General features: G+C 55.9%; 1 long non-coding RNA gene across 1 annotated transcript in view; it reads left to right on the forward strand.

Annotated features, from left to right (window-relative positions):
* Positions 1-1,304: 1,304 nt before the first annotated feature.
* Positions 1,305-18,894, forward strand: part of LOC119962801 — a 150,700-nt gene continuing 133,110 nt past the window's right edge. Inside the window, exons 1-2 of the long non-coding RNA XR_005459970.1 lie at positions 1,305-1,384; positions 8,229-8,295. This is a non-coding gene — a long non-coding RNA (uncharacterized LOC119962801). The remainder of the gene's footprint in view (positions 1,385-8,228; positions 8,296-18,894) is intronic.

Genomic DNA, 18,894 nt, shown 5'->3' on the forward strand with positions numbered 1-18,894 from the left:
AGACCTGGTTAACTGACATGGCAAGCTTTCTCAGTCTAGAGAAGATTAAGTTCGCCTTGAGAGGGTCAATGTTAGGGTTCGCCTGGAGGTGGCAACCATTCATCGACTTCTTTGCGGAGAATTAATCGTCAGCGAGGGGGGAGGGGGTGGGGGGGCTAGGGTCGTGTAGAATAAGGGGTTGAATAGACGGGTCTTGGAGGAATGGGAGTCGGTGTTTGCACTATGTTTATTGTTCTTTGTACATTGTTTTTACACTGTTGTTTGTAATGCCAAAAACACCTCATTAAAATTGTTTTTTAAAAATGTACACCGTTGTCGCAATTAATATATGTGATTATTGCACAATCACAAGGTATTGGTGTCTTCTCAAACTTTGCTGGTCTGCCTGCCTGTGATCTCTGTCGTAACCTCCTTGTAATGGGTAAGGAGTTTCATTTCCTGTGTGCAGTCCCCAGTTACATCCACTGCAGATTTTCTTTCGCAAGAAGAACGGCCTGATTTGCTTGCAGTCTAAACCTTACAAAAGCACACACACATACATATATATATTGCTATTAAACTGGGCTGCCTTTTCTAATCAGTTGTAACACTTCTCTCTGCCCTCATCAGTTCAAGCATACTTGCAACAGGTTACTGTTTACATTCAGATGAACAATTTTCTTCAATGAAACTATTCAGGACAACACTTCGAAAATTCTTGAACAGTCTTGTCCATTAATGTCAGAGAATCAGCACTCATTCCCAAATTTGGGAAAAGTTAGATGTTTGACAGTCATAACTATGTATAGCAGTGTGAGGTCATTGACTGTGAACCTTATTGCTTACCTTGGCACATTTCGTCGGGTCAGAAAAGCTCTTTTGTTCCAAACTTTGTGGGCTGACATTTATGTACTGGACCTTCTGTTCTGTCCTTGGATTCTTGAAGGCTGTTTTGCTGCCTCCCTTTACCATTCATTATCAATTGTGTTGTAAGCTGTGCGGTAGTGCCCTTGTGTCTTTAATCCCTGCACTGGTATTTCTATTTGTAAACTTCACTGCCAAGTAAATGCCTTTCAGAAAGGTTTACTGGTGATCAGCTGCAGTACCACAGATTGGCTGCTCATTGTGAGCTTATCATAATGGACTCAACCTCCCAAAAAAGCGCTCCGAGTAAACATTTCACAAAAAAAGGGGAAACTAAATTAACTCTAATTTGGTGCTCAAACTAAGGAATAAGTGTAAATTGGGATCTGTGGATGTTGGAAGATCTGAATCCCATCTGTTTTATGTTATATTTTGACTGGTTTCAGTAATTTGCATCAGCAAAAATGTTAAGAATCTGATATAATTAAAATTAATTTGAACCATATTTGACCTTCTGTGGAAAATATGCTGATCACAATCGGTAAGCTGAAATGGCTAGTTCTGTACTTGTATGATTTATATTTCAATAAGTTAAATTTACATGCTTGAAGTTGAAAAATTGGATAAAAGTGCAATCAGACAGGAGCTGCCTATTTCCTAGAATGTTTTCAAGATGTTGTTGAAATGTGTGTGTTTACTTTTAATCTGTTCTCACTTACTAAATTGCATGCATAATTAACATCTAACACGTGCACATGTTTGGTATGGCAGTGTTGTGGTTATGTTACTGGACATGTAATCCAGAAACCTAGACCAATGTAGAACATGAGTTCAAAGCCACTATGATAGAAGGGAAATTGAAATTCAGTATAAAAGATTTGTAACTAAAAAGTTGGTGCCAGTAACAATGACCATGAAACTGTCAAATTGTCATACAAAACCCTTTACCAATTCCCTTTCGAGAAGGAACCCTATAACCTCAGGGTGGGAAATAAATACTGGCCTTGCCTGTTATGTCCAGATTCGAGGAATGAATAATAGTTTTTAAAAATAAATTTAGAGTTCCCAATTATTTTGTTTCAATTAAGGGGAAATTCAGCGTGGCCAATCCACCTACCATGCACATCTTTTGGATTGCATTAGTGAAATCCACACGGACAGGAGAGAATGTGCAAACTCCATTCGGACTGTGACCCAGGGCTTCGTAGAAGGATGATTAATAGGAATAAAAAGATATACCATTTATTTTAATTTAATAGGCTAATAGAAATTATATTAACATAGAACATACAGTGCAGAAGGAGACCATTCGGCCCATCGAGTCTGTACCGACCCACTTAAGCCCTCACTTCCACCCTATCCCCATAACCCAATAACCCCTCTTAACCTTTTTGGTCACTAAGGGCAATTTACCATGGCCAATCCACCTAACCTGCATGTCTTTGGACTGTGGGAAGAAACCGGAGCACCCGGAGGAAACCCACGCAGACACGGAGAGAACGTGCAGACTCCGCACAGACAGTGACCCAAGCCGGGAATCGAACCTGCGTCCCTGAAGCCAAAGTGCTATCCACTTGTGCTACCGTGCTGCCTGGAGTAAATATTATTGGGGTGATGTTAATTCCACCTGGCCAGTGAGAATCTGATGGTCGGGCAGTTAAAATACCCCATGTGACGTAGCAACTGATTTCCCACCGGTTTTGTGCTGATCTGATTTTAATTTGCATTTCTGAGCTGATGATGAAAGCCTGAAGTTGATGGGATCCTACTTCAGCTGCGCAGATTGCAGTTTGAAATTGACTGACAGTACTGTTAACTCTGGCCTGAGCAGGGAAGCCCCTCTGACTCTCCTGCCAGGTGAAAACAGTGAGAAGAAGATCAAGGGCCATTTGAGGTAGGTTTCGAACAAACATGTCTGAATGAGACCAATAGGCCAGGGCCCTCAATGAACTGTTAGGTCTGCACAGCTCCAGACTCCCTCCTTAACCCTTCCACAACAGTCTCCTAAAATTTGCTCCTCACATCATTACTCCTCTTGAGAGACAGCCATCCTTTGTTACTGGTTCAGCTCAGTTGCTGGGCAGCTGGTTCCTGATGCTGAGTAAAGCCAACAGCGTGGGTTCAATTCCCATACCGGCTGAGGTTATTCATGAAGGCCCGTCTCCTCAACCTTGACCCTTGCCTAAGATGTGGTGATCCTCAGGTTAAATCACCACCAGTCAGCTCGGCCCCTCAAAGGGGAAAGCAGCCTATGTCATCTGGGACAAAGGCAAGTTTACTTTTACTTCCTGTTACCAGCGTGTGACCTCCTGAACCTCTGATCCTGCTGACCAGCCACTCCTGCTTTCCACCCATTTTGGGTGGTCAGCTGATTGGTTTGAACTCAAATCACCCAGTCCTCTTGCTGACAAGATCTGGCATGTTTAGTATTCACCAAATCTCTGCATAATTGAGTTTGCTCCCAGTTAAAATTCCCTTTATTTTCATGAAACGATGACAGAATTTTGTATAATCTCACCTAACCTTTTGGACACCGAGGGGCAATTTTAGCATGGCCAATCCACGGGGATCGGCCTACAACCCATTATCCTGGACATTGTTCCCTGTTGATGATGCTGCTGTTGGCTTGATGTCGTCATTTTCTTTTTCATTCCCGACAGGGAAATGTATAATCTGGGTGTGATAGCTTGTACCTTTGGTTATCGGACTTCCTGGCCTAGTTATTCTCCAGATTTCAGGGTTTCAGGGGGCTAGAACGGCGCCAGAGTGCTGTGCCCTGCTCCGGCACAGAAAGCCGGCCCTGCATGGTCGGCGCAACGGACGTCGCTGGTCCGCGCATGCGTGCAATGTCACCTCCGCGCCGGCTCATGTGCGTGGGTGCCGTCTCCGCGCTGGGCCCCGTACAACATGGCGGAACCCTTCAGGGACCTGGCGCGGAGGAACATAGGTTCCCCCCCCCCCGGAATGAGCACCCCCGATGATCGGTAGCCCCCGATCGTGGGCCTGGCCACCGTGGAGGCCCCCCCCCCCCGGGAGATGGACTCCCTCGCACGCCCCCGGGACGGCCCCCACAGTAAGAACGGCGAGGTCCCGGCGTCTGGGACCATATGTGAACCACGCCGCCGGGACCGGTGGAACCCGGCGGGCACTCGGCCCGTCAAGCGTTTTCATATGGTACCCGACCGGCGCCGCAGTGACCGTGAGGGCGCTAACCTCTGTACCACTGTGCCGCCCAACTAGACTAGAAAGGGAACTGTGGCCAAACCATGGCTTACAAGGGAAATTAGAGATAGTGGGCAGAATTCTCCGACCCCCCCCGCAGGGTCGGGGAATCGCCCGGGGCCTTAGTAAATCCCGCCCCCGCCGTGGCCGGAATTCTCCGCCACCTGGGAATCGGCGGGGGCGGGAATTGCGCCCAGCCGGTCGGCGGGCCTCCCGCGGCGATTCTCCGGCCCGCAATGGTCCGAAGTCCTGCCGCTGTCAGGCCTCTCCCGCCGACGTGGTTCAAACCACCTCCGGTGCCGGCGGGAGCAGGCGACGCGAGCGGGCCCCGGGGGGGGGGGGGGGGGGGGGGGCGCAGGGCGATCGGACCCCGGGGGGTTCCCCCAAGGTGGTCTGGCCCGCGATCGGGGCCCACCGATCGGCGGGCGGGCCTGTGCCGTGGAGGCACTCTTTTTCTTCCGCCGCTGCCACGGCCTCCACCATGGCGGAGGCGGAAGAGACCCCCTCCACCGCGCTTGCGCCGGTGGTGACATCAGCGGCCGCTGATGCTCCAGCATGCGCGGACTCACGTCGACCGGCGAAAGCCTTTCGGCCCACCCCGACGCCATTCGGCATGGTGCCAAAGGCCGTTGGTGCCAGTTGGTGGAGCGGGAGCCACTCTGGTGCGGGCCTAGCCCCTAAAGGTGCAGAGAACGCCGCAGTGGTTGGCGCCACTCCGCTACGCCGGGACCCCCCGCCCCGCCGGGTAGGGGAGAATACCACCCAGTATAAGGTTCAAAGAGGAGGCATACAAATTCCCGTAACAGCCTCCCCGAACAGGTGCCGGAATGTGGCGACTAGGGGCTTTTCACAGTAACTTCATTTGAAGCCTACTCGTGACAAGAAGCGATTTTCATTTTTTTTTTTCATTAGTTAGAAAAAGCAATAGACCTGAGGATTGGGAACAGTTTAAAATTCAACAAAGGCAGACCAAGCGATTGATTAAGAAGGGGAAAATACAGGGAACATAAAAACTGACTGTAAAAGTTTCTATAGGTATGTAAAGAGAAAAAGATTGATAAAAACTAACGTAGGCACCTTACAGTCAGAAATGGGGGAGTACATAACAGGGAACAAAGAAATGGCTGAGGAACTAAATTCATACTTTGCTTCCGTCTTCACAAAGGAAGACATGAATAATGCACAGGAAGTTCTGAGAAACACAAGTTTCAGTGAGGAGCTGAAGGAAATTAGTACTAGTAATGAAATCGTTTTGGGGGAATTAAAGGGATCGAAGGCAGACTAATCTCCAGGGCTGATAATCTTCATCCCAGAGCCATGTAGAAGTGGCCCTAAAAATAGTAGATCCATTGGTGGTCACTTTTGAAATTCTTTGGACTGTGGATTTCTACAGATTGGAGTAGCTAATATAACCCCACTGTTGAAGAAGGAAGGTGGAGAGAAAACAGGGAACAGGAACCAGTGAGCTTAATGTCGGTACTTGGGAAGTTGCCGACTATCAAGGACTTCATAGCACAGCATTTGGAAAGCAGTGGTGTAATCAGACAGTCAGCATGGATTTACGAAAGAAAAATCATGCTTGACAAATCTACTAGAATTCTTAGAAGATGTAACTAGTAGAGTTGACGAGGGAGAACTGGTGGATGTGGTTTATTTAAACTTTCAGAAGGCTATCGACAATGTCTCACATAGCAGATTAATACGTCAAGTTAAAGTGCATGGGATTGCGGGTAGTGTCTTGAGATGGATAGAAAGCTGGTTAGCAGACAGGAAGCAAAAAGTTGGACTAAATGGGTTTTTTCCAATTGACAGGCAGTGACCAGTGGGGTTCCGCAGGGATCTGTGATAGGACCCAAACCGTTCACATTATATATTAATGATTTGCACGTGGGAAATAAATGTATTATCTCCAAGTGTGCAGATGATACAAAGTTGGGTGGGAGGGTGAGTTGTGAGTAGGATCCATAGATGCTTCAGTGGGATTTGGACAGGCTGAGTGAGTGGGCACATGCATGGCAGATGCAGTATAATGTGGATAAATGTGTGGTCATCAGCTTCGGTAGAAAAAAATAGGAAGGCAGATTATTATTTGAATGGGTGTAAATTGAGAGAGGTGGATACTCAGCGAGACCTTGGTATCCTCGTACATCAGTCGCTGAAAGTAAGCGCGCAGGTACAGCAGGCAGTAAAGGCGGCAAACGGCATGTTGGCCTTCATAGCAAAGGATTTGAGTACAGGACTAGAGATGTTTTACTGAAATTGTCTTGGGCATTGGTGAGACCACATCTGGAGTATTGTGTGCAGTTTTGGTGTCCTTATCTGAGGAAGGATGTTCTTCCGATGGAGGGAATGCAGCGAAGGTTTACCAGGCTGATTCCTGGGATGGTGGGGCAGGTGTAAGAGGAGAGACAAAGTCAGTTAGGATTATATTCATTGGAGTTTACAAGAGTGAGAGGGGATCTCATAGAAACTTGATTTTTTTCTTTTACAGGATTATACAGGGTAGATTCAGAAACAATGTTGCTGATGGTGGGGGAGTCCAGAACTAGGGGTCATAGTTTGCAAATAAGGGGTAAACCATTTAGGACTGAGGTGAGAAAAAATTTGTGGAATTAATTAGCACAGAAAGTAGTTGAGGCCAAAATGTTGTGTAATATCAAGAAGGAATTAGATATAGCTCTTGGGGCGAAAGAGATCAAGGGATATGGGGGAAGGTGGGATCAGGGTACTCAACTTGATGATCAGCCATGATCATAATGAATGGTATAGGAGGAGGCTCAAAGGACCGAATGGCCTCCTACTGCTTCTATTTTCTATGTTTCTATATCTTATGAAAAATAATTAGAAATGTTAACAAGTTGTGCAAAGAGGAACATCTGTCTCAGAATAATAAACTCTTGCCACGATCTAGTGGCCTCCTTAGCTACAGACGAAAATCTCATAGGGGCGGCATGGTGGTTAGCACTGCTGCCGAACAACATCAAGGACTCGGTTTGATTCTGACATAGGGTAACTGCCTGTGTGGAGTCTGGGCGTTCTCCCCATGTTTGCGTGGGTTTCCTCCAGGTGCTCTGGTTTCCTCCCACAGTTAGTGGTTTGCCCATAATCAATTGCCCCTTAGGGTGGAGTTATAGGACTAGGGTGGGGATTAGGCCTAGGTAGGGTGGTCTTTTGAAGGGTCAGTGTAGACTTGGAAGGTCAAATGGCCTCCTTATGTACTGTAGGAATTCTATGACTGCTAAATCTAGTAGCCACCAAAAGCTGGATTAGCACTGGCAAGATCTCAGTCTGAGATCTCCCCCGACACCCACAGCTTTGTGCCTCATTTTCAAAAATGTTAAATTATCATGTACTTACTGGGCTTGATGTTGCAGCGTCCATCCACAATGTTTTCTTCCCCCGCCACCCCACCCTCCCCCAAAGATCACTACTGATTTTCAAAAATGAAAACCGGGGTGCGCAGTGAGATATAGCCCTCGGGTGGTGCGGGACATGGCCTGGCAGTGCCCTGGATCTGCCCCCTAGCAGTGTCAAGGTGGTAGCACCAAGGGCAAGCCCTCTGGGGAATCCCACGGGGAGGGTGGGGGGGGGGGGGGGGGTTGTGTGTATGTGTGGGATGGCTGATGCTTCCGGGGGGTGGGGGGGTGCCTGCATTGGGGTGACTGGTATAGGCAGACAGTAGACTGTGAAGGAGGGTAGCAATGCCAATGATGAGAGTGATGAAGAGCAGGATGTGCCCCGATGCCAGTAGATGGAGGGAATCAGGTCACCCCAATGGTTGAGTGTGGGCAGGAATGCCCTGATCTTTGCAGCGTGGAGGGCGTTTCCCCTTCTGCATGTGGAGTTTGTGGGGGATTTCGCCTTGTCCACTGGGGTCCCAATGTTCGTGGGAGTGGTAAGCAAGGGGCCTTAAATTTCACTTTAAGATCAGGGTGCCCTGCCAGCTATTTTAGGCCCAGCCCCTCCAGCTGTCTGTGTGATCATCGCCAGCACTCTGAAATTACACAATGTGCCATTAAATCAATCTAGAAAAGGCGTCTGCGGAGCTAGCGAGTTTCACAATTCCTCTCTCTCCTGATCCAACACTTTGTGCAGTTTGAGGAAAATTGTACCGTGTATATTATTCATAGGTCTCCTGCGTCTGTCTCATTTGTCTGTTTCAGTTTTGATCACTGGAAAAAGGCCAAATCTGGAATTTAACACTAAAGTGAAAGAGAACTGACTACCAAGGTATGTCTGCATTGCGAATATTTTCTTGGAGTGGTTTATTTATTTTTTCATCCAAGGCAGGACAGTTGATTGACCAACATGACTGGCGATGTATCATTCCTGCACCTTCTATTTCATATTTGTACGGGGGTTCTATAGTATTTCAATTTTGCTGAGATGTACCTCGGCTGGGCTCCAGCTAAAAAGGAACAAAGAAACCATATGGACTAGTCCCATACCACTGAGCACCATTTCCTGAACAGCTGACGGAGATTTGCTCTGACAGCAAACTGTAATCCAGTCTGTGCCAGCTCATGTGGCAAACCTAAAGAGGCAACAGTGGGAGCAGCATCAGAGACCTCCCCCTCGAGCTGGCAAAGGAAAGATCATCATGTATATCGAGCATTTGACGCCAAATCACTACAAAGTTGAAGTTCACTGAACAGATTCATGCAATTCCTTTATTTAAAAACATAGAAAAGATAATATTATAAGCGGATATTAAAAGGAGTTACAGTGTCAGATAAACCCTCTTACACAGTCGGGTATTAGGACACATTCAAAACAACAAATGCGAATTAATCTGACTAAATATTTTGAAAGAGAACATGAAGAAGAGCAAAAGTGCATTTGTATAGTAGACATAGCAAAAAATTGTAAATAACGGTGACCTTTATATCAGGCTTTTTGATGCAAAAGAAAAAAGGAGGAGAATACTGGTGAGGTAATAATTCTTCAGATTAATTTCCAGCTGGTAAACTGATATGGTGTTGACAATTAATACAAATTCTGGTTTATAAGAAATCTCAAACATTTGATTGCCAATTCCATGAGCTTCAATGACCCATGTGTTTGAAAGCACCTGATGAACCAAGTAAATGGCTAGTCAGTCACTGCCCACCATTCAGGCTGGTTTAAAGACAGTTATAATCCATTAGGATTTCAGAAAGGTAAATAAGATATTTAGACATCATTTTAAAATATAGACTGTGTGCTGCGTTCTTTATACAGTTAAGGATGACAAAAGATTTAACGTGTTGGTTTTAAAAGAGGTTCAACAAATCTAGTTCTGGAATTTTCAGCCATCAAATGCAACATCTTAAGCTAATAATGTTTGGTGATCAATCTGCTGCTATTTATATTTTGCTTTCCATAATTATGCATTTTCCAGCTGCCCATTTTGTGCACACTGGTGAATTTATAGCAATGATACAGAAAGGATTAGCTGGAAATTTATTTTTCAAGAAGCATGGATTGTGCAGCAGAGACAGTCCTGTGGACTCTAATTCCATTAATATTCCCAGGTTTGTGCAATGTACAGCCTGTGGGCCAGAAGCGGCCAGCAAAGCCCCAATATGAGGCCCCGGGGCCAGTTTTGAAAATACAGGTCAAACAGGTAAATTGCACTGGACGATTGTTCAGAAGGAAGCTCCTCAAACCACAAGTTGTTTCTCCCCAGGGTTTGTTCAACTGAGCCTATCAGCAGCAAATTGGGGAAACAATCAGTGATTGCTGGAGTGCAAACACCAATATCAGGGAGTTCGGGCCGAGGGAAACAGTGGGCTAGGAGCTAGTGCAGGGAGCGAACCCGAGGACAGTGTGCCGGGAAGCAAGTCCAGGGAAAACAGTGTGCAAGGGAGCAAATCCAGGGAAACAGTGTGCCGGGGAGCAAGTCCACAGGAAACAGTGTGCCGGGGAGCAAGCCCAGGGGAAACAGTGTGCTGGGGAGCAAGCCCAGGGGAAACAGTGTGCCGGGGAGCGAGCCCATGGGGAAACAGTGTGCCGGGGAGCACGCCCATCGGGAAACAGTGTGCCGGGGAGCAGGTCCATGGGGAAACAGTGTGCCGGGGAGCACGCCCATCGGGAAACAGTGTGCCGGGGAGCAGGTCCATGGGGAAACAGTGTGCCGGGGAGCAGGTCCATGGGGAAACAGTGTGCCGGGGAGCAGGTCCATGGGGAAACAGTGTGCCGGGGAGCGAGCCCAGGGGAAACAGTGTGCCGGGGAGCAAGTCCAGGGGGAAACAGTGTGCCGGGGAGCGAGCCCATGGGGAAACAGTGTGCCGGGGAGCAAGCCCAGGGGAAGCAGTGTGCCGGGGAGCGAGCCCATGGGGAAACAGTGTGCCGGGGAGCGAGCCCATGGGGAAACAGTGTGCCGGGGAGCAAGCCCAGGGGAAACAGTGTGCCGGGGAGCAGGCCCATGGGGAAACAGTGTGCCGGGGAGCGAGCCCATGGGGAAACAGTGTGCCGGGGAGCGAGCCCATGGGGAAACAGTGTGCCGGGGAGCGAGCCCATGGGGAAACAGTGTGCCGGGGAGCAGGTCCATGGGGAAACAGTGTGCCGGGGAGCAAGCCCAGGGGAAACAGTGTGCCGGGGAGCGAGCCCATGGGGAAACAGTGTGCCGGGGAGCAGGTCCATGGGGAAACAGTGTGCCGGGGAGCAAGCCCAGGGGAAACAGTGTGCCGGGGAGCAGGTCCATGGGGAAACAGTGTGCCGGGGAGCGAGCCCATGGGGAAACAGTGTGCCGGGGAGCAGGCCCATGGGGAAACAGTGTGCCGGGGAGCAAGCCCAGAGGGAAACAGTGTGCCGGGGAGCAAGCCCATGGGGAAACAGTGTGCCGGGGAGCGAGCCCATGGGGAAACAGTGTGCCGGGGAGCGAGCCCATGGGGAAACAGTGTGCCGGGGAGCAGGTCCATGGGGAAACAGTGTGCCGGGGAGCGAGCCCATGGGGAAACAGTGTGCCGGGGAGCGAGCCCAGAGGGGAAACAGTGTGCCGGGGAGCAGGTCCATGAGGAAACAGTGTGCCGGGGAGCGAGCCCATGGGGAAACAGTGTGCCGGGGAGCGAGCCCATGGGGAAACAGTGTGCCGGGGAGCGAGCCCATGGGGAAACAGTGTGCCGGGGAGCGAGCCCAGAGGGAAACAGTGTGCCGGGGAGCAAGCCCAGAGGGGAAACAGTGTGCCGGGGAGCAGGTCCATGGGGAAACAGTGTGCCGGGGAGCAAGCCCAGAGGGGAAACAGTGTGCCGGGGAGCAAGCCCAGAGGGGAAACAGTGTGCCGGGGAGCAGGTCCATGGGGAAACAGTGTGCCGGGGAGCAGGTCCATGGGGAAACAGTGTGCCAGGGAGCAGGTCCATGGGGAAACAGTGCGCCGGGGAGCGAGCCCAGGGGAAACAGTGTGCCGGGGAGCGAGCCCAGGGGAAACAGTGTGCCGGGGAGCAGGCCCATGGGGAAACAGTGTGCCGGGGAGCGAGCCCATGGGGAAACAGTGTGCCGGGGAGCGAGCCCATGGGGAAACAGTGTGCCGGGGAGCAGGTCCATGGGGAAACAGTGTGCCGGGGAGCAAGCCCAGGGGAAACAGTGTGCCGGGGAGCAAGCCCAGGGGAAACAGTGTGCCGGGGAGCGAGCCCATGGGGAAACAGTGTGCCGGGGAGCGAGTCCATGAGGAAACAGTGTGCCGGGGAGCGAGCCCAGGGGAAACAGTGTGCCGGGGAGCAAGCCCATGGGGAAACAGTGTGCCGGGGAGCGAGCCCATGGGGAAACAGTGTGCCGGGGGGCAGGTCCATGGGGAAACAGTGTGCCGGGGAGCGAGCCCATGGGGAAACAGTGTGCCGGGGAGCAGGTCCATGGGGAAACAGTGTGCCGGGGAGCAGGTCCATGGGGAAACAGTGTGCCGGGGAGCAGGTCCATGGGGAAACAGTGTGCCGGGGAGCAAGCCCAGGGGAAACAGTGTGCCGGGGAGCAGGTCCATGGGGAAACAGTGTGCCGGGGAGCAGGTCCATGAGGAAACAGTGTGCCGGGGAGCAGGTCCATGGGGAAACAGTGTGCCGGGGAGCAAGCCCATGGGGAAACAGTGTGCCGGGAGCGAGCCCATGGGGAAACAGTGTGCCGGTAGCGAGCCCATGGGAAACAGTGTGCCGGGGAGCAGCCATGGGAAACAGTGTGCCGGGGAGCGAGCCCATGGGGAACAGTGTGCCGGGGAGCAGCCATGGGGAAAGGTGTGCCGGGGAGCAAGCCCATGGGGAAACAGTGTGCCGGGGAGCGAGCCCATGGGGAAACAGTGTGCCGGGGGGGCAGGTCCATGGGGAAACAGTGTGCCGGGGAGCGAGCCCATGGGGAAACAGTGTGCCGGGGAGCGAGCCCATGGGGAAACAGTGTGCCGGGGAGCAGGTCCATGGGGAAACAGTGTGCCGGGGAGCGAGGCCCAGGGGAAACAGTGTGCCGGGGAGCAGGTCCATGGGGAAACAGTGTGCCGGGGAGGTAGTCCAGAGGAAACAGTGTGCCGGGGAGCAGGTCCATGGGGAAACAGTGTGCCGGGGAGCGAGCCCATGGGGAACAGTGTGCCGGGGAGCAGGTCCATGGGGAAACAGTGTGCCGGGGGGCAGGTCCATGGGGAAACAGTGTGCCGGGGAGCGAGCCCATGGGGAAACAGTGTGCCGGGGAGCGAGCCCATGGGGAAACAGTGTGCCGGGGAGCGGGCCCATGGGGAAACAGTGTGCCGGATAGCTAGTCCAGAGGAAACAGTGTGCCGGGGAGCGAGCCCATGGGGAAACAGTGTGCCGGGGAGCGAGCCCATGGGGAAACAGTGTGCCGGGGAGCAGGTCCATGGGGAAACAGTGTGCCGGGGAGCAGGTCCATGGGGAAACAGTGTGCCGGGGAGCGAGCCCATGGGGAAACAGTGTGCCGGGGAGCGAGCCTATGGGGAAACAGTGTGCCGGGCAGCAGGTCCATGGGGAAACAGTGTGCTGGGGAGCGAGCCCATGGGGAAACAGTGTGCCGGGGAGCGAGCCCATGGGGAAACAGTGTGCCGGGGAGCGAGCCTATGGGGAAACAGTGTGCCGGGGAGCAGGCCCATGAGGAAACAGTGTGCCGGGGAGCTAGCCCAGGGGAAACAGTGTGCCGGGGAGCGAGCCTATGGGGAAACAGTGTGCCGGGGAGCAGGCCCATGAGGGAAACAGTGTGCCGGGGAGCAGGTCCATGGGGAAACAGTGTGCCGGAGAGCAGGTCCATGGGGAAACAGTGTGCCGGGGAGCAAGCCCATGGGGAAACAGTGTGCCGGGGAGCGAGCCCAGGGGAAACAGTGTGCCGGGGAGCAGGCCCATGAGGAAACAGTGTGCCGGGGAGCTAGCCCAGGGGAAACAGTGTGCCGGGGAGCGAGCCCTATGGGGAAACAGTGTGCCGGGGAGCAGGCCCATGAGGAAACAGTGTGCCGGGGAGCTAGCCCAGGGGAAACAGTGTGCCGGGGAGCGAGCCCATGGGGAAACAGTGTGCCGGGGAGCAAGCCCAGGGGAAACAGTGTGCCGGGGAGCGAGCCCATGGGGAAACAGTGTGCCGGGGGGCAGGTCCATGAGGAAACAGTGTGCCGGGGAGCAAGCCCATGGGGAAACAGAGTGCCGGGGAGCAAGCCCAGGGGAAACAGTGTGCCGGGGAGCGAGCCCATGGGGAAACAGTGTGCCGGGGAGCAAGCCCAGGGGAAACAGTGTGCCGGGGAGCGAGCCCATGGGGAAACAGTGTGCCGGGGAGCGAGCCCAGGGGAAACAGTGTGCCGGGGGGCAGGTCCATGAGGAAACAGTGTGCCGGGGAGCAAGCCCAGGGGAAACAGTGTGCCGGGGAGCAGGTCCATGGGGAAACAGTGTGCCGGGCAGAGCCCATGGGGAAACAGTGTGCCGGGGAGCAGGTCCATGGGGAAACAGTGTGCCGGGGGGCAGGTCCATGGGGAAACAGTGTGCCGGGGAGCAGGTCCATGGGAAACATTGTGCCGGGGAGCAAGCCCAGGGGAAACAGTGTGCCGGGGAGCGGGCCCATGGGGAAACAGTGTGCCGGGGAGCGAGCCCATGGGGAAACAGTGTGCCGGGGAGCGAGCCCATGGGGAAACACTGTGCCGGGGAGCGAGCCCATGGGGAAACAGTGTGCCGGGGAGCGAGCCCAGGGGAACAGTGTGCCGAGGAGCAGGTCCATGGGGAAACAGTGTGCCGGGGAGCGAGCCCATGGGGAAACAGTGTGCCGGGGAGCGAGCCCATGGGGAAACAGTGTGCCGGGGAGCGAGCCCATGGGGAAACAATGTGCCGGGGAGCAGGCCCATGGGGAAACAGTGTGCCGGGGGGCAAGCCCAGAGGGAAACAGTGTGCCGGGGAGCAGGACCATGGGGAAACAGTGTGCCGGGGAGTGAGCCCATGGGGAAACAGTGTTCCGGGGAGCGAGCCCATGGGGAAACAGTGTGCCGGGGAGCAGGTCCATGGGGAAACAGTGTGCCGGGGAGCGAGCCCATGGGGAAACAGTGTGCCGGGGAGCAGGTCCATGGGGAAACAGTGTGCCGGGGAGCGAGCCCAGGGGAAACAGTGTGCCGGGGAGCAGGTCCATGGGGAAACAGTGTGCCGGGGAGCAGGTCCATGGGGAAACAGTGTGCCGGGGAGCGAGCCCATGGGGAAACACTGTGCCGGGGAGCGAGCCCATGGGGAAACAGTGTGCCGGGGAGCGAGCCCATGGGGAAACAGTGTGCCGGGGAGCGAGCCCATGGGGAAACAGTGTGCCGGGGAGCAAGTCCAGGGGGAAACAGTGCGCCGGGGAGCGAGCCCAGGGGAAACAGTGTGCCGGGGAGCGAGCCCATGGGGAAACAGTGTGCCGGGGAGCGAGCCCATGGGGAAACAGTGTGCCGGGGAGCGAGCCCATGGGGAAACAGTGTGCCGGGGAGCAGGTCCATGGGGAAACAGTGTGCCGGGGAGCAAGCCCAGGGGAAACAGTGTGCCGGGGAGCAAGCCCAGGGGAAACAGTGTGCCGGGGAGCGAGCCCATGGGGAAACAGTGTGCCGGGGAGCGAGCCCATGGGGAAACAGTGTGCCGGGGAGCAGGTCCATGGGGAAACAGTGTGCCGGGGAGCGAGCCCATGGGGAAACAGTGTGCCGGGGAGCGAGCCCATGAGGAAACAGTGTGCCGGGGAGCAAGCCCAGGGGAAACAGTGTGCCGGGGAGCGAGCCCATGGGGAAACAGTGTGCCGGGGAGCAGGTCCATGGGGAAACAGTGTGCCGGGGAGCAAGCCCAGGGGAAACAGTGTGCCGGGGAGCAGGTCCATGGGGAAACAGTGTGCCGGGGAGCAGGTCCATGGGGAAACAGTGTGCCGGGGAGCAGGTCCATGGGGAAACAGTGTGCCGGGGAGCAAGCCCATGGGGAAACAGTGTGCCGGGGAGCGAGCCCATGGGGAAACAGTGTGCCGGGGAGCAGGTCCAGGGGAAACAGTGTGCCGGGGAGCGAGCCCATGGGGAAACAGTGTGCCGGGGAGCGAGCCCAGGGGAAACAGTGTGCCGGAGAGCTAGTCCAGAGGAAACAGTGTGCCGGGGAGCGAGCCTATGGGGAAACAGTGTGCCGGGCAGCAGGTCCATGGGGAAACAGTGTGCCGGGGAGCGAGCCCATGGGGAAACAGTGTGCCGGGGAGCGAGGCCCATGGGGAAACAGTGTGCCGGGGAGCTAGGCCATGGGGAAACAGTGTGCCGGGGAGCAGCCCATGGGGAAACAGTGTGCCGGGGAGCGAGCCCATGGGGAAACAGTGTGCCGGGGAGCAGGTCCCATGGGGAAACAGTGTGCCGGGGAGCGAGCCCATGGGGAAACAGTGTGCCGGGGAGCGAGCCCATGGGGAAACAGTGTGCCGGGGAGCGAGCCCATGGGGAAACAGTGTGCCGGGGAGCAGTCCATGGGGAAACAGTGTGCCGGGGAGCGAGCCATGGGGGAAACAGTGTGCCGGGGAGCGAGCCCATGGGAAACAGTGTGCCGGGGAGCAGGCCCATGGGGAAACAGTGTGCCGGGGAGCGAGCCCATGGGGAAACAGTGTGCCGGGGAGCAGGCCATGGGGAAACAGTGTGCCGGGGAGCGAGTCCATGGGGAAACAGTGTGCCGGGGAGCGAGCCTATGGGGAAACAGTGTGCCGGGGAGCAGGCCCATGAGGAAACAGTGTGCCGGGGAGCAAGCCCAGGGGAAACAGTGTGCCGGGGAGCGAGCCCATGGGGAAACAGTGTGCCGGGGAGCGAGCCCAGGGGAAACAGTGTGCCGGGGGGCAGGTCCATGAGGAAACAGTGTGCCGGGGAGCGAGCCCAGGGGAACAGTGTGCCGGGGAGCAGGTCCATGGGGAAACAGTGTGCCGGGGAGCGAGCCCATGGGGAAACAGTGTGCCGGGGAGCGAGCCCATGGGGAAACACTGTGCCGGGGAGCGAGCCCATGGGGAAACAGTGTGCCGGGGAGCGAGCCCAGGGGAACAGTGTGCCGGGGAGCAGGTCCATGGGGAAACAGTGTGCCGGGGAGCGAGCCCATGGGGAAACAGTGTGCCGGGGAGCGAGCCCATGGGGAAACAGTGTGCCGGGGAGCGAGTCCAGGGGAAACAGTGTGCCGGGGAGCGAGCCCATGGGGAAACAATGTGCCGGGGAGCAGGCCCATGGGGAAACAGTGTGCCGGGGGGCAAGCCCAGAGGGAAACAGTGTGCCGGGGAGCAGGACCATGGGGAAACAGTGTGCCGGGGAGCGAGCCCATGGGGAAACAGTGTGCCGGGGAGCGAGCCCATGGGGAAACAGTGTGCCGGGGAGCAGGCCATGAGGAAACAGTGTGCCGGGGAGCAGGTCCATGGGGAAACAGTGTGCCGGGGAGCGAGCCCATGGGGAAACAGTGTGCCGGGGAGCGAGCCCATGGGGAAACAGTGTGCCGGGGAGCAGGTCCATGGGGAAACAGTGTGCCGGGGGAGCAGGCCCATGGGGAAACAGTGTGCCGGGGAGCAGGTCCATGGGGAAACAGTGTGCCGGGGAGCGAGCCCATGGGGAAACAGTGTACCGGGGAGCGAGCCCATGGGGAAACAGTGTGCCGGGGAGCGAGCCCATGGGGAAACAGTGTACCGGGGGGCAGGTCCATGGGGAAACAGTGTGCCGGGGAGCCAGCCCATGGGAAACAGTGTGCCGGGGAGCAGGCCCATGGGGAAACAGTGTGCCGGGGAGCAGGCCCATGGGGAAACAGTGTGCCGGGAGCAGAGCCCATGGGGAAACAGTGTGCCGGGGAGCGAGTCCATGGGGAAACAGTGTGCCGGGGAGCAGGTCCATGGGGAAACAGTGTGCCGGGGAGCGAGCCCATGGGAAACAGTGTGCCGGGGAGCTAGTTCAGGGGAAACAGTGTGCCGGGGAGCAGGTCCATGGGGAAACAGTGTGCCGGGGGGCAGGTCCATGGGGAAACAGTGTGCCGGGGAGCAGGTCCATGGGGAAACAGTGTGCCGGGGAGCGAGCCCATGGGGAAACAGTGTGCCGTGGAGCGAGCCCATGGGGAAACAGTGTGCCGGGGAGCGAGCCTATGGGAAACAGTGTGCCGGGAGCGAGCCCATGGGGAAAACAGTGTGCCGGGGAGCAAGCCCATGGGAAACAGTGTGCCGGGGAGCGAGCCCATGGGGAAAACAGTGTGCCGGGGAGCAGGTCCAGGGTGGAAACAGTATGCGAGCCCATGGGGAAACAGTGTGCCGGGGAGCGAGCCCATGGGGAAACAGTGTGCCGGGGAGCAGGCCAGGGGAAACAGTGTGCCGGGCAGAGCCCATGGGGAAACAGTGTGCCGGGGAGCGAGCCCATGGGGAAACAGTGTGCCGGGAGCGAGCCCATGGGGAAACAGTGTGCCGGGGAGCAGGTCCATGGGGAAACAGTGTGCCGGGGAGCGAGCCATGGGGAAACAGTGTGCCGGGGAGCAGGTCCATGGGAAACAGTGTGCCGGGGAGCGAGCCCATGGGGAAACAGTGTGCCGGGGAGCGAGCCCATGGGGAAACAGTGTGCCGGGGAGCAGAGCCCATGGGGAAACAGTGTGCCGGGGAGCGAGCCCATGGGGAAACAGTGTGCCGGGGAGCAGGTCCATGGGAAACAGTGTGCCGGGGAGCAGCCATGGGGAAACAGTGTGCCGGGGAGCTAGTCCATGGGGAAACAGTGTGCCGGGGAGCGAGCCCATGGGGAAACAGTGTGCCGGGGAGCAGCCCATGGGGAAACAGTGTGCCGGGGAGCGAGCCATGGGGAAACAGTGTGCCGGGGAGCGAGCCCATGGGGAAACAGTGTGCCGGGGAGCAAGCCCATGGGGAAACAGTGTGCCGGGGAGCAGGCCCATGGGGAAACAGTGTGCCGGGGAGCAGGTCCATGGGGAAACAGTGTGCCGGGGAGCGAGCCCATGGGGAAACAGTGTGCCGGGGAGCGAGCCCATGGGGAAACAGTGTGCCGGGGAGCGAGCCCATGGGGAAACAGTGTGCCGGGGAGCAGGTCCATGGGGAAACAGTGTGCCGGGGAGCAGGTCCATGGGGAAACAGTGTGCCGGGGAGCGAGCCCATGGGGAAACAGTGTGCCGGGGAGCAGGCCCATGGGGAAACAGTGTGCCGGGGAGCGAGCCCATGGGGAAACAGTGTGCCGGGGAGCGAGCCCATGGGGAAACAGTGTGCCGGGGAGCGAGCCCATGGGGAAACAGTGTGCCGGGGAGCGAGCCCATGGGGAAACAGTGTGCCGGGGAGCGAGCCCATGGGGAAACAGTGTGCCGGGGAGCGAGCCCATGGGGAAACAGTGTGCCGGGGAGCAGGTCCATGGGGAAACAGTGTGCCGGGGAGCGAGCCCATGGGGAAACAGTGTGCCGGGGAGCAGGC

The sequence above is a fragment of the Scyliorhinus canicula genome, chromosome 3 (genome assembly GCF_902713615.1).
Source record: "Scyliorhinus canicula chromosome 3, sScyCan1.1, whole genome shotgun sequence".
Lineage (NCBI taxonomy): Eukaryota > Metazoa > Chordata > Chondrichthyes > Carcharhiniformes > Scyliorhinidae > Scyliorhinus > Scyliorhinus canicula.